The following is a 23,438-nucleotide window of genomic DNA, read 5'->3' as shown; positions in this document are numbered from 1 at the left end:
TCTAAGAGTAAATATTAAAATATTAATATTAAAATGTCCGTGATTTGCTTTAAAATATTTCAGAGAGAAGCTGCAGCTGGAGAGATGGCTTGGTGGTTAAAAGCATTGACTGCGCTTCCAGAGGCCCTGGGTGTGGTTCCCTGCACCCACAAGGTGGCTCACAACCATCCGTAGCTCCATTTCCAGGTTATCAGTGCCCCCTTCTGGTTCCTACAGGCACTGCATACACATAGTACATAAACTTCCATGCAGACAAACATACAAGATTGTATACAAGATTATATACCAGGCGCCAGTGACATGGCTAAGCAAGTAAAGGTGCTTGTGTTGTGACTGTAATGACCCTAGTTCAATCTGTGGGATCCAAGAGGCGGAAGAATAGAAACAACTCTATGAAGCTGTCCTCCAACTTCAACATGAATGTCGTGGCATAAGCATGCAAGCACACAAAAATTTCAAATTAATTGAGAGGATTATTAGTTAATTCATATCACTGTGGATAAAAGTCTATCATTCCTATTACATAAATTTATGCTTAAAAGTTTTTGTAATTATCAAAGCTCACACATCACTTTACTTCTTCAATAGAGTGAATAATCTTTAAAATTTTTCTTTTCTGGATCTAAAATAATTAATTAAGAACCATATATTACATTTAAATTGATAGGGTCGCCTACTAAAATAAAGACTATCATATAAGTATTATAAACTTAACATTTTTATTTCTGATATATTTCCCCCAGGTAGATTTTTTTTTTTTCACAAATACCACCTAAGCAAACTTTCGTCTACTGTTATTAAAAGTTCAAAGCTTCTTTAGGTGTACAGATTTTAGTATGTTTATCCTATATTATATTTCTAATATCTACTTATAAGTGAGTTTATACCACGTGTGTCCTTCTGCTTCTGAGAACCTCACCCAGGATGATCTTTTCTAGTTCCCACTATTTGACTGCAAATGTCATGATTTCCTTGTTTTTAATTGCTGAGTAGTATTCCATTGGGCACAGGGGTCTTTTGTGAAACTGATGCTCCAACCAAGGACCATGCATGGAGATAACCTAGAACCCTGGCATAGATGTATCCCATGGCAGCTCAGTCTCCAAGTGGGTTCCCTAGTAAGACGAAGAGGGACTCTCTGACATTAACTCAGTGGCTAGCTCTTTGATCCCCTCCCCCTGAGTGGGGAGCAGCCTTACCAGGCCACAGAGGAAGACAATGCAGCCAGTCCTGATGAGACCTGATAGGCTAGGGTCAGATGGAAGGGGAGGAGATTCGCCCCTATCAGTGGACTGCAGGAGGAGCATAGGGGGAGAAAAGGAAGGAGAGTTAGGGTTGGGAGGGGACAAGGGTGTGGTCTACTGCTGGGATACAAAATGAATAAATGGTAATTAATAAAAAATAAAATAATTTTTAAAAAGCTCAAAGCATGAAAATACATTATGTCATTTCATCTGTTAGTTTGCCAGTATGTCTCAATATAGGCTCATGTTTTCCTATGACTATATTTTAATTTCAAACTTTGCATACTCATATATTTATACTTGAAAAATACTGCAGATATTTATAAGGGCTTTTGTTGAATTGTTGTATTATTTCCAATAATCCAAATACCTTTTCTTTTCTCAATGAAAATAACCACAGTATGGTTTTCATGCCCATATAAACTCAAGGGCCATTCAAGTATAGCATTAGCTCATTTAATTTTAAACTGTGGGGTCAAACTTGAAATGATGGCAGCCCACATCCCATGCACCAAGCAGCAATGCTCGGTTCATTTTCTTATTAAAGACATTTTTCTCACTATGATTCCCTTATTGTTTTTCATGCCCTCTAACCTTAATGTGGAGCCGATAGCTAGTTAATGTCTCTAGTAAGATAAGGTAGGACACAGGCATGTTATTAGAGCTTTGAGGTGTTCCCATGGGCATCATAAAGAACTCGTAACTGTTTGTCCCTTTTGAAACTTAATTGAGGAATGTACATCAAACTGGAGTTACTCTGTACACAAACTTGTTTTTTTAATATACATATTTATTTAATCACCTTTAAACTAGGAGCATTGTTTAACCCCTTTCTTTCCTATCCTGCACAGTACTAACAATTTCGGGACCACGACTGGTAGTCTTCACCAAAGCTCTCTTCCTATGTCTCAGATGAGTCTGTCTGCTCTAGTATAGAGTTGCACTGGATATTTTTGGTGCAGCTTTCACACAGGTCCTGTGGTATACCTGTGGATATGTGTCAGGCTGACCCTATGTTAGTGATACTGAAGTTCCTCACCTGCTTGTAATTAATAATCAGCCAGTGGGTTAATGTTCTGTTCTCCAACACACTTTGACCGAGTGCTTTAATGACTTCTTGTTGTTCAAAATGGGGCACTAAACCTGACAGTTAGACAAATGCTCTCCCGCTGAGCTATACCTAGCCTCCATGGAGACTTGGAGCACCCAAATGGTTATTTATATTTGGGTATTAATAATACCCAAGTGGGTATTATTAGGCTGCTTGTGATTTTCCACTCCTGTTGGAACTTCTGTGTTTGTTTGGTTGACATTCTTCTATGGAAAAGAACATCTGAATCTACTCCTCTTTGATTTAGTTTTATTGCAGTGAACTTAGGAATTCTTTCTGATCTTCAGTGGGTTGTGATTGATTTTCACCCTTCCGGGCTTCTCCAGCCACTTCCTATCCCTTTGAGCTGGAGTCTTCTTGATACCTAGGCATTACTTCTTGAGCACTTCCGTAGTGTTGCAACAAGGTACAGGCGTTCTCTGTGATCCTGTCACTCAGCTCTGAGAGCCACACAGTTCTCTAAGGAGACCTAGGTTCTCCATAAGGAGGAATAGCCTTTGTGTGAAGAGAATGTACCACAGCTGTATGTGAAATTGTTGAATAATAAATGAATAAAAACTGGTATTGTAATACTATGCCTGGGTTCTGCTGAGCAAGTTGCCATTGCTCCAATCTGTTATTTAGTTCTACTGCTGTTTTCATATGTAATATTATATCCAAGTGCACCAAACTGTAGACATCAAGTATGTGCTAGCTTTGTTTATCAGTTATAACTCACAAAAGCTTGATGAAGGCAGGAAAGGTAGGATGGAAGAAAGAAAGGAAGAGAGGAGGGACCACCCACTACCTTGCCCCGTCATGAACATTTGGATAGGTATTGCCATTACTTTATGAGACTTTTCTATGGTTCTTATACAAACTCAAGAAAATAAAAAAGACTTTCAGCCATATTTCGTTTATACACATAAAATACATGGCATATGATAATTCCCTATAAACAGAGACTCCCTGCTATGCTTCCTCTCTCATAATGAAGAACTTGAAAGAAACTCTCCTTATCACCTGCCTTGAAAACCCAACAATTCATTTTTAGGAGTTAAAATATTAAGGCCAGACTTTGGAAGATAGTGGAAGACCTCTGATACAGAATGGAAGTTTAAACTGTGTGTCATACACACACACACACACACACACACACATACACACACACACAGAAGAAGGGACAGTTAAACAGCATGGTGGAGGATGGTGGGTTGGAAGTATTATTGAGACTGACAGAGACTGAAACCGTGAAACACAGGCTGCCCAGTTTGGACATGAGGTGGGGCTCTGACTTGCTAGTGAAAATGACCTGTACAACAAATTACCACCATGCAGGAATGGGCTCTGCTCAGAATTAAGAGGATCCTTACACACTTAGAACATGACCAGGTGTCTCGGGGTTTAAAAATGTTTTGTTATTAAATTATGATTGCACTAAGGGGCCATGTTATTAACTGCATCAGAACGACATAGCAGGAGAAAAGCTCACGGTGCTGCCCAGTGAGCTGGCTTATGAAGAAATAGAAAGACTTGGATTGGCCTTTCCTTCTGCCTTCCAAGCCCTTTTGTAAGCCTTAAAATATTGATAGTTCAGGTATAAACTACCTTAAACAGCATTTCTGGGAAGGAGCAGTTGGCTCTGTTGTTGGGTGAGTCCTAAGACGCCAGGGTGACATCTGGTGGTCACAGACACATCCTCGTAAAGATGGCGTACGTTTCTGCCAGCTGTGAACTAATTGAACTAATTCATGAAGGAATTTGTGTCTTCACTGCATTGCCGGTGGTGCTGGACCCCCAACACCAGCCATGAAGGTGGACCCTCACAAGCCAGGAAGCAGATCACGAGCGGTGTGCGTGCCCACCCTAGAGCAATGGTTCTCAGCCTTCCCTATGCTGCAGCCCTCAGTTCCTCAGGTGGTGGTGCCCTCCACCTCAACCAGAAAATTACTTTTGGCTGCTGCTTCGTAACTGCAATGCTGCTACTGTTTTGAACTGTGATGTAAGTATATGATATGCAGGATGGTCTTAGCTGACCCCTGTGAAAGGGTCGTTTGACCCCCCCCCCCCACAGGTTGTGAACTACTGTTTTACAGGGAAGGTGTGGCTGGGGAAGATGTGTGCTCTGCCATGCTGAAGGGCAGTGCCTGACAGGGGCTGTGGTCACAATGCTCATAGACAGCAAATAAGTGCTCATGGAATATTTTTTATTTCCTATAAATATGATGAAGAGACTGAAATGAAAAAAAAAATGATTCTCTGTGTTCATAAAACTGCCAACAGCCGAGTGTGACTGGAGCTGATGGCACAGGGTGATGGTATGGAAAGAAAAGTCTGTGAGAGGCAACTGAGGCCGGGTGATGAGAGGGCACTTGTGGACTGACACCAGAGCTTCGAAACTCTTCCTAGGACTGTCAGCGGAAAAGCACACAACCCCAGTGCCACGGACACTCAAGCGGCTGCAGGGAGAAAGGATCCAGAAACAGTACCCACATGTGAAATTCTTGAAGAAGAAGGAAGAGGCAGATAAGAGATGGGCCGTATGGAAGAGCTCATCTCAAAGGAAAAGATGAATCATACAAAAGAAAATACCCTCTTAAAAAAAAGAAAATCAAAGGCTATGTCAGACAAGCAAGAGAGCTGAAAATATTTTCAATGGGAGCGCCTTACAGAATTTATCTCTTTTCTTGATTCCTTAACGGGTATCCTTCATTTCCTACAAAGAGTTTGAGGTCATCAGGGAACAACTCTGGAGTTTCTGTTTTTGGGCTAAGGAAAAGTATGCCTAGTATTGTTTCCCCCTCCAGTGGAGACATAGAGGAACTGCACCAGCGGACAAGGACTTTCTTCTCTGTGGTCCAAAACTCACTTGTTTGGAAGAACAAGTTGAATCGGCTCTGCCAAGGTCACACACACACACACACACACACACACACACACACACACACACACACACACACACACACACACACACACACGGAAAGGCAATCAGCACACAAGCAGGTGTCTCCTTCAGATTTCTGTGCGGTCCTCTCACGAAGACTGTAAAGAGGTGTGCTTAAGGTTAACGCAAAGATTTCAGAATTCCCACATCAACTCGTTTTGGTTTCGCTGGGCTTCAGACCCTGGACAAGCACCTCCAGGTTCTCCCAGCATTCCTCTGTCCCTACCTGCTTCAGAGAACGACTGGCGAACCTCCTCCTCTACCCTCAACTTCCCAGCCCTCTCCCAGAGGCTCTTCACATATAATCCAGACATTTTGGTTCCCCCTCTCTTCTCTCGCTCTTTTCTCCTCCACCCTCTTCTTATCTCTCTTCTCTTTGTGTGCGCCTCTCTCTCTCTCCCTCCCTCTCTCTTTTTTCCTCCCCCCTCTCTCCCTTCCTTCTCCAGCATGGGGGCAGAGAACTGCTCCCAATAAACCTATTTTCAACTTGTCTTGGATTAGCTTATATCGCTGGTTTATCAGTTTTTTGTTTGTTTGTTTGTTTGTTTGTTTTGTTTTAGAACAAAAATTGTGATCTGAGTTCATCAATGAGATCTGGGGTTTCAATTTCAGTGAATTTTGACAGAAAACAGTTTAGAGTTTAATAATACAAACTTTGGGTCCAATATTTCTGAATGTGAACCATGATTACTTTAAACAAGCTTGGAATCCAGGATTTGGTTTTTATGCTGACAAACAGTGATAAAAAGAACCATCCCCATAAAAACTGTAAAGAATAAACAAAGCAGTATTGTAGAGATGTTTAAAAACAGCTAAATAATTATGCATATGTAGAATAGAAATTAAGAAGGACAAGAGGACCTGTACCCTCTTCGTTATGTCCCCATTCCTCCTGGCAACGGCGGATAGCTTGGATAAATGAAGCTACCCCCAGATTAAAATTTTAAAGTATTTAAGGAAACTTACTGGAAATCAGTAAATAGTAGAAGCTGGGTGGCCATCTACTCTGGAAAAACAGGAATTGCACTCATTCAGTCCTATTTAAGGAGTGTTATTTACTTGCCTGGAGGCAGTCACTCATCTACATAGCAGATAATGACAGTGGGGCCCTCAAGCTTTAAAAGCAGGAAAAGCCAGGTTTCAATACCCAGAAAGCAGGAAGACAGCTTGGAATGGAAGGAGTCACACAAGTGGTCACACCCCAGGTATGGGACCAATAACTGGGCAGAATGTTGGCTGACCATAGACTCAAACCCACAGCACAGGTCCAGAGAGGAACCAGTAAAGCATCTGTTGTAAAAAAAACATCTAAAGAAAAAATGTCAGCTATTGACTGCAGGGCCACAGGCTTCGTAGTGTGAGATTAATCAGGTTAAATGCAATAGAAGTCACTCTTCCCACGTTTAATTTGTATCGTTCTGAATGTCAGGGATGACACACAAGAAGCCAGTGCAAGGCCTGTCCCAAGAAAGAAAGAAAGTATTGGATCATCCACCTACGTGTGACCAAGTGGGCCTCTCCTCATGACATCAGCGACTTCTGATCACAAACTCGCCGTTGCAGGCAACACAATGTCTCCTTTCACTCTCCTACAAGCAGGAAATTTGTGATCAGTTTCCCTTGGGGTTGGGGGTGGAAGGAGCAAGCTTGGCTGTATCTGGAGACACAGTCTGCCTTGCCTGTCCCAGCTTCCAGCCAAGCTTCCCGCACCTTCCCGCCATTATCACCTTCTCTTTTCTGACTCAGGTCTGCTTCTGCCTCCTCATGACGCTGCACTGGGTTACCTGGCAGGTACCCTTCCCACTATGCGTCTTCCTGGACCCCCAACTTGCCTCCCTTTACTTAGAAATAAAGGTTCTTTCATGGTCTGTCTGCCATCTTCTTCCTCCTGACATGATAGTTACTTCCACTTCGTACCAAGTAATATTCTATTGTCTTTATTTATCAGTGTGTATAGGCATCTCTCACCTCCAGAGGGGAGTTGTAGTTGGGGTCATTTTGGGGTAATTATGGTTAAAATATCTATTCTTCTTTTCTTTTTAACCCACTTTAAATGAGTGGAGTTACAGCTTTTGAGCCATCTGCCCAGTGCCATGCTGTGATCATACCCACATCTGTGCCTTCTCTCTAGAGTTTCACATTTAATGAAGCATGGTTTATCAAATATTTGCATGCATAATGTTGTATTGAAAGTCATTAATAAGTTGAAGATGGATTTTCTCAACTGTTACCTTGTAGATAGTTTTTAGTTTTGTGTTTTATCTTTTAGTTCTATGATTTTTTTTTTTTTTTAATTCTTGTAGAAGATAGAAGATTGCATCTGGACGTTTTTTTCCCCCAGTGTCCATCTGTACTGGACTCACTTGTTGGGGACTCTATCCTTGACTGTTGGGACCATCTTTGATCCTCTGTCAAAAACAAGTTGACAGTAATAACAAGATTTTGTTTCTGGGTCCTTCTGTCTGTTTCATCTGTCTGTTTACCCGCGTAAGCAGTCCACACCATCGTAATCATTGTATGTTCTCACTCAGTTCTGAGCTAACTCTTTCGGATCTTTAGAATTGGCTTGTTGGTATTCACAAAATGAGTTTTTAGTATTTTACTCAGAAGGGTGCTGGATCTGTACATCACGATTCAAAGAAATTGACAATATTGATTGTCCCTGTTCATGAATATGGAATATCTATTTATTGACATCTCTTTTTATTTTTTTCATGTTTTTTTTCTATTTTTAGAATAAAATCTAAGTACTTAAATATTATTGACACTAACTGAAGTGGCATTATGCTATTAATTTTAAATTTCTGTCTTTTGTTGCTTATATATGGAAAAGTAATGTGTTCTGATATTCAATTATATTCTATGATGTTGATTTTACCAGTTTTTAGGTTTTTTTTTTTCTAATCAATTCATTAAGATTTTAAGACAGAGCATCATTTCACATGAGCACTAGAATAGTTGTATTTATCTTTATCTGGTGCCTATACCTTTCATTGCATTTTCTTGTTATTTCACTCTCTGTGACCTCTAGTACAGTATCAAGTAAGAATGCTTGAGAGAGCATGTAAGAACGTTCATTCCTCTTTCAGGTGGAAAAGACTCCATTTCTCACCAATAAATATGAGAGGAGCCATATGCTTATAAAATGTTCTATTCCATGTTCAGAAACCATTCTAAAATACCAATGAATAGTTTATATTATGAATGAGAACTGAACTTAGCCAAATGCTTCAGCATCTGTAACAGAATCATAGACTGCTGAAGCATTGACATTCAGCTATAGTCTCAGCCTCAAATCCCTGACATAGCTTCCGGGTGGTTAGAGTGAACCTCTTTTGTGTATTATTGGGTTCAATTTGCTGCAATTTGTTGAGGACTTTTGCAGAAACAATTATGAGATCAGCTGTAGATTTTCTCTTGCATTAGTGTTAACATAAAAAAATATTGATAGAATTAGCTAGGAACTGTTTCCTATGTTTTATCTTTCTGAGGCTGGACAAATTCAAACTGTTGAATTTGCTTATGAAACCAACTGAACTGATGTGTTATTTTGAAGGTTATTAATTCTTATCTTATTTACTTAATAAACGACACCCTATTCAAGATGTTTGCTTATTATTTTTTGAGTTTTTACAACATTTAACTTTCACATAATCAACTTAGGCCATCTAAGTTATCAAAACTATGGAGACATAATTATTTATAAATCATTCATTATACATCAATATCCATGATCCCAGTAATGATAGTTTCCTCATTCATTTATTATACTAATTTGTCTTCACTTTCTTCTTGTTGGTTAATCTGGCAATAGTTTTTTTCTATCATTTTTCTATAATCTGTTCAAAAAACTGGCTTTTGTCAAGTAAGTTTCCATATTTGGTTTTGTTTGATTTCTGCCTCAATATTTACTATTTTCTTCAGCATGCTTTAACTATCTCTTATTATATACTTCCAAATAGAAGCTTGGATTTAGCTCATTTTCTAATACAGGTACAAAGCACCATATATTTATATTTTCATTTAGTCTAAAACATTTTCATTTTGAAGCTTTTTATTGAACGTGTGTTACTTAGTAGTGTGGAAATTAATCTATAGACATATGAGTGGGATTTTGTCTGCTTTGATTCTGTGTGGTTCTGAGATTTTAATTTTTATTGCTTATATAGTTTAAAGTTTTTAATGTGTAGCTTATTGCGCACAGCATGTTCGATCTTTGTGGCTGCCCAATGTGAGCTTCAGAATATTCATTCTGCTACAGTTTCATTAAACATTCTCTAAGTGACAATTAGACACAGTTGATTAGTAGTGCCGGTCAGTTAACTTACACACACACACACACACACACATTTTTATTTATTTCTCCTGATGGATCTATAAATTACTATAAATCTCCAAGAAGAGTAATAGATGTATCCATTTATTCTTGGCAGCTTTGTCAGGTTTTGCCTTATATATTTTGACACTTTGTTGTTGGTTTCATATGTATTAAGAATACAAAATACATACATACAAATATTCCACTTATCTGCACTAATCCTCCCTTTCCTGAACTCTGCTCCGTGATAATTACAGCGGTTCCTCAGCTTTCCTTTGATTAACATTAATGTGAACATTCGACCTGAAAGTCATATACACATTTTAATCTATACATCTTCTCTTGATATTTTTTTCTTCAGCGGAAATGGCTGTGAAAGCCAAGATAACACTATAAATTCTCATGCCGGGAAACTTTTTTTTTCCAAATTGTGCTGGGATTAAATACATTGGGACTAATCTCCCTATTGCCAGACTCCCCGAAGTCTGATTCAGGTTGACACGTCAGTCTACACCAGATTTTCATTCTCAGTTCTTCCTGCTGTTTGCTTCCCTAGGTGACACCTGTAGGGACCCCCCTCATCTATCGGCCTGCTCGCCTTTCGATGTGGCAGGAGTGTAAAATGTTAAATGTTAAAATGTTAAAATGTTAAAGCCTTCATCTCCAGAAACCAGCAGTTCATCCCACTATCCCAATCACCTGTCTTTTTCTTAACCATTCACCACTTGATTATATCTCTCAAGATAAAACTCCTGGTCTGTCTTAGAAGGTCATTCACCCGGGTTCTCCTTGCCTCTTTGTCTCCTGAGTTCTATTTGCAAAGTTCATTCTGTGTTTCTGTCAAACTATACCAAGGGCTTCTCCATGAGCACAACACATTCCTTTTATACACAAACATTGCAGATTCTCTTCTTTCCCTGAGAAAAGTGAATGTTCCATTTTTGTGACACCATCTCCTTCTCACCGCCCTGGGCAGCTTTTCCCTTCAATTCTCACCCAAAATGTCCATCCCCAGGGCTTCTCAGGGGCATGTAGCAGTTCTGGGATCTCTCTCTGCATTCCATCCTGTCTCCACCATAGCCATTAGAGTTCTGTTTGCAGTCATGCATTCAGAAGGGCTTTGTGTGGGGAGGGGCCAGGATTTGTTTCTTAATATTGTATCTTTTGTAATGTCCAGAACTAACACAGCACCCAGCACACAGTGCACTTACAGTGTTATGCTTTAACTAAGAACTGCCTGTACATTCTGAGAGAGAGAGAGAGAGAGAGAGAGAGAGAGAGAGAGAGAGAGAGAGAGAGCAGCGTGATTCGGACATTTGGACTTAAGCTTGAATATCTAAAGCAACCAAGAGCTAAATAGTGTGAGTAAAATATGTGAACAAACCTTTGTCCTTTTTCTTCCTGTTTTTGTTTGTTTGTTTTTGGTGAGGGGAAAGACAACAGTATCACCCTTCCTCCCCCAAATGATGATACACTGAGTCTGATTTGTATGTGATTTTACAGCCATGACAGAAACCCACTCCCACAGAAGGACTTGAAATGTGAGAAATGACATCTGATGAGAATGAGAATTTCCAACCTGGAAAGAGGAGTAGCCCCAGGAAGGGGGGCAGAAAGAGGGGGGAGAACCCAGAATCTCAGGATTCATTTCCCAGCTCTGGACCTTGCTGAGGATGGAGCTCCCCTGGGGTCTTCATTCCCTTAATAAAAGCACAATTAACACACTGTGGGGTCATGGGACCCAGCGCTAAGCGTCAGCAGCAACTTCAGGCTTTGTGACAACCAAAATTGCGCATGGGTGGAGCCTGTGAGGCCCTACACCTTTCTAGCGATTGGCAGTTGGTGTGAGGAGGGGCCACATTCTCTTCAGTGCTGTTGGCCACCCGTGGAGTGCCCACGTGCCAGCAAACAATGCTGGACTCACACTCTACCCATGCAAGCAATCTTACTTAACTAAAGTCAGTGGTTAAAAAAAAAAAATCGTAAAAGGAGGAGGGGTTGAGCTGCGACACCGTAAGGATTTAGAAGGAGAGGGAAAATAAGTGCAGGTAATGTGTGAATATAATTACATGTAAATAATAAAGTTTAAAAAAATCAACACTGCCCTAACCCTTCCCGAATAACTTGTCCATGTCCCGGGGAGGCGGTGTCTACTGTGCCTGGTGAGGAAGTGCCGGCTGGTTTTCCTGTTAACTTCCAGAAGAAAGAGTGCTTCTTAATGCATATAATATTCTAAGACTACCTTGTTATTTGCTCCCATGAGGAGAAGCTGGGTGGATGAGACGGACAGAGTCTCCTTCTAAAGAAAGAGTCCTCTCATGATGCAAGCCCTCTCACTGCAGGTGACATTTCACCACTGTTCTCTTTTGAGGGGAAGGGTGGTGACCGAATACAGGCTCTAGTACCTAGCAAGCGCCTACTGCACGATACCCACAATCCCTCATCTCGAGTTTTTATTGACTTTACATCCTTGTTTTAGCCCCATCACTTCTCCCCTCTCAGTCCCACTCTCCCTCCCTCCGTCATCTCCTTCAGAAAAAGGGAGCTCCCTTTCCCATCCTGCCCAGCTCATCAGGTTGCATCAGGACTGAGCATGTCCTCTTCCCCTGTGGCCTGGCAAGGCAGTCCCACCAGGGGAAAGTGACCAAAAAGGCTGACAAATGAGTCCATGCCCAATGTAGTCCCCACTTCCCTTACTAGAGAACCCACATGAGTCCTAAGCTGTCCATCTGCTACATCTTTGTAGGGGGGCCTAGGTCACATTGGTGCCTGGTCCTTGGTTGATGCTTCAGTCTCAGCAATCCCCTCTGGGCCCTGGTTAGTGGGCACAGAGAGATAAGAGGGTAGACAGCAGACCTGGAGAGAACAAGAACAAGAGGACAGAAGGACTGTAGAAAAAAAAGAAAAACTGAGAGTGGAGACATCTCTGTGACAAGCTGGAGACTAAATCAGGGTAGGCTCCTGGGAGGATATGAGGAGGATTCAAACAGAGACTCCTAGTAGCAGAGGTCATAGAGACCAAAGAAGACACCGACTAACTAGACTAGTTTCCTACCAGAGGGAAGGGAATGCCAACCCACCCACAAAAACTTTGACCCAAAAATTTACCCTGCCTCAGCACAGACACATGCTTGAGAAAGCTTCACCAACAGAATACAAGAGATGGAGAGAAAATATCAGACATTGAAGATAATGTATAAGATAATAGAAGAAATTGATATATTGGTTAAAAAATGTTAAATCTAAAAATTTCCTGACGTAAAGCAAACAGGAAATCTGGAACACTGTATATATATACATATATATATATATATACTAAAAATAATAAGACAAGAGAAAGGAGAAGAATCCCAGCTCAAAGTCCCAGTAAGTATTTTTGCAAAATCATAGAAGAAAAATTTTCTAACCTAAAGAAGGAGGGCCTATAAAGGTATAAGAAGCATACAGAACACCAAATAGGTTGTACTAGAACAAGAAAATCCTTTTGCCACATAATAATCAAAACATTACATATACAGAACAAAGAAAGAATATTAAAAGATGCAAGGGAAAAAGACAGAACAACATATGAAGGCAAGACTTATTAGAATTACACCTGACTTCTGAATAGAGACTCTAAAAGCCAGAAGGGTATGGACAGGACTCTAGTAGACCACAGATGCCAGCTCAGACTATAATATTCAGCAAAACTTTAAATCACCACAGATGAAGAAAATAAGATAGTTCATAATACATCAAAATTTGAATAATATCTGTCTACAAATCCAGCCCTACAGAAAGTGCTGGAAGAAAAACTCCAACCTAAGAAAGTTAACTATACCCATGGAAACAGGAAATCAATAATCTCATACTAGCAATATCAAAAGAAGAGAAACACACATATACACACACATTTATAGACACACACGTTCACACACACCGACAAAATAGTAGGAATCAATAATCATTGGTCATTGATATTTCTTAATATTAATGATATTAATTCTCCAATAATAAAAATATAGGCTAACAGAATGAATGCAAAAACAGGACTAATTTTTCTGCTGCATCCAAGAATCAACTTCAACATCAAGGATAAACATTAACTCATTGTAAAGGGATGGAAAAAGATAGTCTAAGCAAATGGAGTTAAGAAGCAAGCTGGTAGCCATTTTAATATCTAACAAAATAGACTTCAAACCAAAAGTAATCAAAAGAAATAGGAAAGGATAGTAGATATCCATCAAAGAAAAATTCCACCATAATGACATTCATTTCTTAATATCTATGCCTCAAACACAGAGGCACCCAAGTTTATAAAAGAAACACTACTACAGCTAAATCACATATTGATCTCCACACATTAATGGTGGGAGACTTCAATACCCTATTCTCACGAACAGACAAGTTATCCAGACAAAACTAAACAAAAACTAACAGACATTATAAGCCAAAAGTACCTAATGGATATTTATAGAACATTTCACCCAAACACAAAAGAATATCCCTTCTTTTCTGCACCTCATGGAACTTTCTCCAAAATTGACCACATACTTGGACACAAAACAAGTCTCAATAGACACAGAAAACTGAAATAACTCCGGGCATCCTATCAGAATGCCATGGATTAAAGCCAGATAATAACAACAGAAACAAGAGAAAGCTTACAAACTCATGACAACTGAAATACTCTTTACTGAATAAATAATGTGTCAAGAAAGAAAGAAATGAAAGACTTTCTAGAGCTCAATGAAAATGAATACACAACATACCCACATGTATAGGACACAAGGAAAGAGTTTCTTAAGAGGCAAATTCGTAGCGCTAAGTGCCTACCTTAAAAGAAAAATGGAGAGATCTCATACTAGCAACTTAACATCACACCTGAAAAAAATTCACCCAAGAGGAGGACATAGTAAAAAATAAACTGAAACTGAGAAGATGGGAACAAAGGGAACCAGACAAAGAATCAATGAAACAAAGAGTTGATTCTTTGAGAAAGTCATCAAGATAGACAAACCCTTATGCAAACTAACTCAAAGGAGGAGAGAGAATATTCAAATTAACAAAACCAGAAACAAAAAGAGGGGTATAACAACAGACACTGAGGGAATCCACGGAATTATATGGACATACTTTAAAAACCTGTACTTTACCAAAGTTAAATCAAGATCAGATAAACAATTTGAATATACCAAAACCCCTAGTGAAATATAAGTAGTCATTAAAAGTCTCCCAACCAAAAAAATCCAGGGTCATATGGTTTGGGCATAGAATTCTACCAGACTTTCAAAGAAGAGCTAGTACCAGTACTCCTCAAATTATTCCACAAAACAAACAGAAAGAACATTGTCCAGTTCATTTTATAAGACAACCGCCACCCTGATACTCAAACCACATAAAGACTCAACAAAGAGAGTTATAGACTTGATTCCCTTATGAACATAGATGCGAAAATGCTCAATAAAATGTCTGCAAGCTGAATCCAAGCATACACCAAAAAGATCACTCACCACCATCAAATAGGCTTCATCATAGAGATGCAGGGCTGGTTCAATATATGAAAATCAGTAAATGTAATTCACCATATAAACAAACTGAAAGGAAAAGAGGCACATCATCATTTCATTAGTTACAGAAAAGGTCTTTGAGAAAATCCAACACCGCTTTATGATAAAAGTCATGGAGATATTAGGGATACAAGGAACATACCTAAACATAATACAGGCGATTTACAGCAAGCCTATAGCCAACATCAATTTAAATGGAGAGAAACTCAAAGCAATTACACTAAAATCAGAAACAAGACAAGTTTGTCCACTATCTCCATATCTATTCATTATGGTTCCTTAAGTCTTAGCTAGAGCAATATGGCCACTGAAGGAGATCAGGGGAATACAAATTGGGACGGAAGAAGTCAAAATATCTCCTATGGCAGATGTTATGATAGTATCTATAAGTGGCCCTAAAATTTTCACCAAGGAACTCCTACAGCTGATAAACATTTTCAGCAAAGTATCCGGATTAACTAAAAAAAAAAAAAAAAAAAAAAAAAAAAAAAAAAAAAAAAAATGTCAGTAGCTCTCCTATGTACAAACGACAAATGGATTAAGAGAGAAATCAGGGAAACGGCACCTTTCCTAACAGCCTCAAATAAGACAAAATATCTTGGGGTAATTCTAACCAAGCAAGTGAAAAAATTGTATGATAAAAATTTCAAATGTTTCAAGAAAGAAATTGAAAAAAGGTATTAGATATTAGACAGAAGAAGGAAAGATCTCCCATTCTCCTGCATCAGTTAACATAGTAAAAATGGCCATCTTATCAATGCAGCCTGCACAGTCAGTGCAACCCCCGTCAAAATTCCAACACCGCTCTCTACAGACCTTGAAAGAACAATTCCCAACTTCATATGTAAAACAATTAAAAAAAAAAAAAAAAAAGCCCAGGCAGGAGAGATAAAATAATCCTGATCAACACAAGAACTGCTGGAGGTCAGGATATATTGTAGGAGAAAGAATTCTATCTTCAACAAAAGGAAACAATGAAAAAATGATGCTTGCTGGGGGTGTCAGCATCAAGAAATTATCATTTTGTTATAGTCTGGTTTGACACTTGAAATAAACATCAGCTGAAGTCTATTTTAATTTAGCATTTCTTTGACTCTTTTTATCAAGTAAGCTTTTGGATGTATTATCCTGAGCGAAATGGCTGCTTGTTTCCTTTTTTCACTTTAAAATTCAGATGTTAGTTTTAGTGTTAACTAGTAATGTTTAATTCAATATTGATAATTAACATATAATACATACAATTTATTATTCAACTTGGTAATACCAATGTTTATGTTATTTAATAGTTCACATTTGATGCTTACTTTATCATAAGACTTCCTCTGTTGCAGCCATAGACACTCCGCTATTTGTTGGGACTACAACTGAGTGTGCCTAAATCTATGTTTACAGTCTCTGTTAGCTTCTTCCAGCTTTCGCTCTGGATCCGTGCACCCCATTGGTGGCCTATGACTCAGATTTTCCATGGCAGCAGCATGCAGCTACCTAACTGCCTTTTAGTTGTTCATTATTTTCAATGCCAACTATTTTATGTCCTTGGGTTCAGGGGTTGACTGAGGTCAGTAAGGCAGGTCTCCTGCTGCTGTGGCTTCGCTTGGACTCTGTCCAGGACACCATCAAGTGGCTGCCCAGGCTGGACTCATTTGGAAGCCTGAAGCACAGGTTGATATTCTTCTTCTCCTCTTTAGAATGGCTTTGTGACTGCTAAGCTGTGAGCACCAGTATTCAGGAGGCCTGGGCAGAGAACCGTTCACTTTTGCACTCTAGGCAGCCCTGCCATGCTGTGTAAGAAATATGGCTGTGAGGCTCCAAAAGAGACCACACCGGGAAGTCACGTGGGAAGGAGAGGTGGCATTTAAAACAACGAACAACTAAAATGCACTTTAGTGACTACCTACCACTGCCGTGGAAAAATCGAGCCATAGGGCATCATTGTGGGCCGTGGACTTAGAATGAAAAGCGGAAGGAGCTCAACGGGATTGTAAATGTGCATTTAGCCACACTCAGTGGCGAGGGGAGGAGAAGCTGGATGAGGAGCTGGGAGGAAACCAACAGGAGGCGATGAGGTATCTGTGCTCCGAGGAGTTGATAACGGAGGAAAGTTGACCTGACCTGTGGAGCAGAGCGGATTCATGGAGAGAGACCAGTGACAGGCAACCCAGGAAGACAAGTCTCTGGGATTGTGTTCTAGTCCTGTCCAATACCTGTCCAAAAGCAACTTAGGTGAGAAGAGATTTCTTTGCACTCGTACTTCCAGGAAACAGTCCATCCCAGCAGGTAAGTCAGGGCAGGAAGCTAAACCTGATGGTGTTGTCTCACCCATGATCAAGAGCAGAGAAGTGAATAATGCAAGTGAAAATGATGATGTCTTATTCAATTGCTCCAAAGCCATGCTAAACCAAAAGCAAAGGGCTTTGGGTTCACATTCTTTCTCTCTTATCTGCTCCTCTCAATAGACCAGCTGGCTAAATATGTCTAAGAGTCTGTTGCTGAAACTGTCCAAACATTAGGCTTGTTGCAGTCATCAATTTGAGTTCCGTGTGAGTACTCAAACTGATTTTCTGGGGCTCACCAATTGTGAACTAGGTCCCAACCCATAGAATTCTCTGCTCCTTGACCCTTTCTGTGAGAGTAATATAATTAACTTCTGGAAATTAACTTCCTTTAACGTCAAAGTGTGCTAGAATCTCTGGGTTATTTTTTTCTTCTGAAAACTCCCAGTTGCTACTACCAAAGGAAGCAAGGCAGCAGGTGTTCATACAGACAGCAGAGCACTCACGGCCAGAGCAGTTATATCTACCTCTGGGGTGTCTGTCCTCTTGCACTGCCCCCAATAATTATTCTGTTCCATGAGAAGAACTGGAGCAGGGGGAGCATGTATATTTGATTACTGTAGCAATAACAGTCAACATATCCAGTGATCACCTTCATTAAGACCTAGAATTCTCTCATGTCAAAATATATTGACTTGTATTTTCTCACTTTTCTTTCAGTGAGGGAACTTATTTTTTTTAAATATTTATTTATTTATTTGTTTATTATTAATTACAGTATATTCACTTTGTAACCCAGGTGTAGCACCCTCCTTCATTCCCTCCCAATTTCCCCTCTCCCCATCTGCTCCCATGCCCCTCCCCAAGTCCACTGACAGGGGAGGTCCTCTTCCCCTTCTATCTGACCCTAGTCTATCAGGTCTCATCAGGTGTGGCTGCATTGTCTTCCTCTGTGGCCTGGTAAGGGTGCTCCCTCCTTAAGGGAGTGGTGATCAAAGAGCCAGCCACTGAGTTCATGTCAGAGACAGCCCCTGTTCCCATTACTAGGAAACCCACTTGGATACTGAGCTGCCATGGGCTACACACATTTGTGCAGGGGTTCTAGGTTATCTCCATGCATTGTCCTTGGTTGAAGTATCAGTCTCAGAAAAGACCCCTGGGCCCAGATTTTTCGGTTCTCTTGCTCTCCTTGTGGAACTCCTGTTCCCTCCAGGTCTCCCCCCCCTTTTTTTTTTCAAAAGATTTCTTGCACTCTGCCTACAGTGTGGCTATGAGTCTCAGCATCTGCTTTGATACACTGCTGGGTAGAGTCTTTCAGAGGTCCTCTGTAGTAGGCTCTTGTCCTGTTCTCTCTTTTCTCTCTCTTCTGATGTCTGTTCCATTTGCCTTTCTGAGTGAGGATTGATCATCTTACCCAGAGTCCTTCTTCTTGCTTGGCTTCTTTAGGTGTACAGATTTTAGTATGTTTATATTATATGTCTAGTATCCACTTATAAGTGAGTATATACCATCTGCTTCTGGGCTATGTCACTCAGGATGATCTTTTTCATTTCCCACCATTTGCCTGAAAATTTCATGATTTCCTTGTTTTTAATTGCTGAGTAATACTCCATTGTATAAATGTACCACAAAGGAATGTATCCATTCCTCAGATGAAGGACATCTGGGTTGCTTCCAGGTTCTGGCTATTATGAATAAAGCTGCTATAAACATGGTTGAGCAAATGTCCTTGTTGTATGCTTGAGCATATTTTGGTTATATGCCTAGGAGTTGTATAGCTAGATTTTGAGGTAGTACTATTCCTAATTGTCTGAGAAAGCACCAGATTGATTTCCAAAGGGGAACATTAAACTTGACACATTAAAATTGTTTAAGGAATTTAAGGCTTTTATTTATATTTCTTTATTATTATTATCATTTATTACAGTTTATTCAGTTTGTATCTTGGCTGTGTCTCCCTCCCTAGTCTCCTCCCAATCCCACCCTTCCTCCATTTTCTCCCCTTATGCCCCTCTCCTAGTTCAGTGGGGGAACTTCTAACCACATGAAGAAGAAATGCATTTGACCTCAAAATCAAGTACTAGAAAGGTGTCTAAATGTTACTTTTCACCTAAACTAGCCCTTATATTGTCCTCTTTTTGGATGAATTTATTTGTTTTTTTTGCTAAAAACATCCTTTAATTTTTTTCTTACATATTTGAGAAGAAAATGGGTTTCAATTGGGTGAATAATTTAGCTGGATATAGGATTCTATTCTGAAGACTTTTTTTTCAAAACTGTGTAAGTATCAGTGTTCTAGTCTAGCATTCTGTGTGGCTTTTGTAAACAATGGCCTTCTACTGCTTCTAGTGACCCTTAGTCCTCTCTCTCTGGTGACTCAGTCTGTTCCCTCCCCCCAGAAGATTTTAGAAGCTGTTCATTATCCTTGGTCCTCTGTAACTTCACAATAATGTACATGTGCTATAATTTTATTTTTGCTTAAATATTTTAAATTTTGTATTCTTTAAATTCTATTTATTTATGAATGTGTTTATTGCAGGTGGATGGGAGATGTGAGCCATGGATTGCTCTTGAAGCTAGGCAGACAACTAACAGTCCATTTTCTTCTTCCACGATGCGGGTCCCATAGATCAAACTCATGTGAGTATTGGTGGCAAGGGCTCTTACTCAGTGAGACATCCTGCCATCCACATTTATTTTATTCTTAATTAAAATAAGTGACAAAATAGAAACAGACAGCTTGTGTTCATTTACCCACATTTTCTTTGTAATTTATTTAGAACTGTATAGTTTTTGTTTGATGAGATATAATATTTATATATCTATATGGGACAGATTATGAAAATTCCATATTGTATACAAGGCTGATAAATCAAAGTAATGTGCATTTCTTTTCAACATGTATTACTCATTTTCATGTGTTGGGAGTTTGGTGATTCCCTAGGCATGTTAATATTTCACAGACTGTGTTTTACCAACAGTTCCCACAGCATGCTAAAGAATCCCAGATCTATAAAAATTTAAGAGTTTGGCAGCTGTTTGGTGCCAGGATTCAAAACCAGTCCTTGGTCTCAATGTTAAGGTGGAAATTGGTCAATATAAGTTCACACACACACAGGACTCTTCAAAACTCTACAGACAATGCAGAGATCTTCCTGAAGAGGGGGCACCTCTGTCTACGCATGTCTGTAGTTCTGCAGAAGCCAGATCCCATTGTTACAGTGTCTACTGATTCATAGTTATTATTGAAGAGAGAGAGGTGAAGGAAGGAAGCATGGAGACCGAGGTAGAGAAGATGACTGAGATAGAGCCTCTCTTCCTATCTACCCTTTTGTAGGAACAGAATTATGTCCACAATTCATGTCTTCTGTGCATATGTGGCTTGCACTTCACAGAGGATTTCCTTGCTAGCGAAATGAACATCTGTCTGAAGATTGTGTGGTTTATTTCTAGTTACTCAGCTAAAGTCAGGCCAGAACTCACAGATCATTTATCTGACTCTTCCCGAATTCCAAGCATTTTCAGCTTTTAGAAGAGAAAGGCTCCGCTTTAAAAGGCTAAGTTGAACTCCAGGCACAAGACTTGCAAATGGTTCCAAAGACATATTATAAAGCATATGTCCAAAGCATATGTTTCCAACTGTCTGTAAAAATGTCACCTTGCTATGGTATCCCTTGATACAGCCCTTGCCTCTCTAGGCACTGGTGTGCTGGTGAGTTGATATTTAATGATAATAAACATATTCTATTCTCTCTGTTTAGTTCTACCCAATCACGTGAAAGTCCCTTCAGTTTCAAGTCCATATCTTTTGGAATGTAGTTCTATGAAGAATGGTGACAGATAAACACGTAATGAGAAATACATTAAAAATACACCGAAGTCCTAATACCCCAGTGAGTCCACATCGGCGCCAACCACAAACTTGTTCTGTGTTACTGTAGTCTTCTTTTTCTCAGAGTAACACAGAAACGGAATCAGATGATGTGTGTCCTCTCAGGTCTGGTTGCTTTCGTTTACAAAGGGCATATGAGGTCCAGGCAAGTTTCTGCACGGAACAGTGAACTGTTCCTGATTATTACTGGGCAGCACTCCAGCCGGCAGACACACTAGAGTTGGTTTATTTGCCTGCTAGACTTGTTTCTGCTGAGGAATTAAACTACTATAGGTGGGTGGAAGAGATGGCTCAGTGGTTAAGAGCACTGTCTGACTCCGAAGGACTTAGGTTTGATTCCCAGTACCTACATAGTGTCTCACAACTTCTTGTAACTTAACTTCTGGAGGGAATCCAGTCTCTCTGGTATCCACGGGTACCTGAATATACACATTAATAAAAACAAAAAAAAAATCTCATAAAAAAGAAAAACAATTAGTATATTCCACACTCAAAGAGAAAGAGGTGTTCAGCCTTCTCTGATGAAATGTCAAGAAATCTGTGGACACGTACTGAGCAATCATATTAAAGTCTTTAAAAAACTGGGTAAAATTACCTCCTTGGGAAATATTTTCAGTCACTTTTATAATATAATACACCAGAAATAAGATTACCATATACCCATATATTTAATTGTGCCTGGCATAAATCTTTCAGAGTTCAAAGACAAGAATTCACCCCTGGTAGTGTCTTACCAGTGAAGCAATGTACTTAGGCTGCAAATAAAATCCTGTCCTGTGCTCCCTTTAGTTCAGGCATGATTGGATTATAAAAGAGAGCATTACAATCTTGCAAACCTCATTTATAAAGTGGGATGGAAGGAAGGGGGTATCTTTGTAAAGAACATGACTGTGCTTTAGACACATGCCCGGAGGCACATACATGGATCCTGACATCTCAAGAGGAAGAGGGAAGAGGGTTGTATGCTTGATACATGCTCTCAAAATAAAAAGACACAGGCTTGAGCATATTGAAGGGGTAAACAGGGAGCATAAAAGGCCTCTAGCATTCAATTTCAACTTTAAAATAATCAATCCCTGAGGCTAGAGAGATGGACCAGCAGTTAAATGCACCGGTTGCTCTTTTGGAGGAACTTCGTTAAGTTCCCGGCACCCACATGACGGCTCATGTAAGTCTGTAACTCCAGTCCCAGGGGTGTCTGCAGGCACCACACACACGTGACGCACACACACGTGGCGCACAGACACGTGGCGCACAGACACGTGGCACACAGACAAATGTGCAGTCAAGACAACCATACACATAAAGGAACACATTTTCAAATAATAATAAAAATATTATTGAGGGAGGTGTTACAGAGCCGAGAAAACTCACAGTGGGGGCAGTTAATAGTCATTTATCATACCATATTATGGAACATTTTTAATCCCAGGAGAATTCCACAAAGCCACCAAAGAAACACAGAGAGTACCACATCAAATGGTGATCACCTTGACGTCTTGATTCTGTTGCGGAGAGCTCTTCTAAGAAAACATCCAACACAACATATTCTATCTAGAACCTAAAGTCAATACCCTGCAAGTAGAAAGCAGTGATACGACAGTCTATCAGATTGTTAGTCTTTTATGCAGCCACGAAGGATGAGGATGACAGAGACAACCTGGGTGCAGAGTAACCTTCCTATAGCGTTCCAATGGAAAGAAGAGAAAGGACACAGCACGTGGAAAGATGTCTTTGCGAAGAGGTAAGCAGGAAACATTACAGTATTTGCAGGTAAAGATGGCTATTTCTGGTTGGCATAGTTTGGAATACATTTTTCTCCTTCCCACTCTGTATATTTCTTTGAATGCACCGACTCTTAACAAATCAGTTTACACTAGGGACAGTGAGATGGCTCAGCAGGTAAAGGTACTTGCTGCCGGTCCTGACGATCTGACTTCCGTCTCCAGCACCCATAGGGTGTGTGGAGAAAACTGACTCCTGAAAGTTATCCTCTGACCTCTATATGTACACGTATGCATGTACACACACACACGTAGCTGAATGTAATTAATACTAAAAACATACCCAAGTGACTATTTCTCAGAGAATTAAGAGAAGTCTTGAAATGGCTGTCCATAAAAGAAAG

This window comes from Meriones unguiculatus, chromosome 6, assembly GCF_030254825.1.
Source record: "Meriones unguiculatus strain TT.TT164.6M chromosome 6, Bangor_MerUng_6.1, whole genome shotgun sequence".
Taxonomy (NCBI): Eukaryota; Metazoa; Chordata; class Mammalia; order Rodentia; family Muridae; genus Meriones; species Meriones unguiculatus.
Note: the sequence above shows the minus strand (reverse complement) of the source record.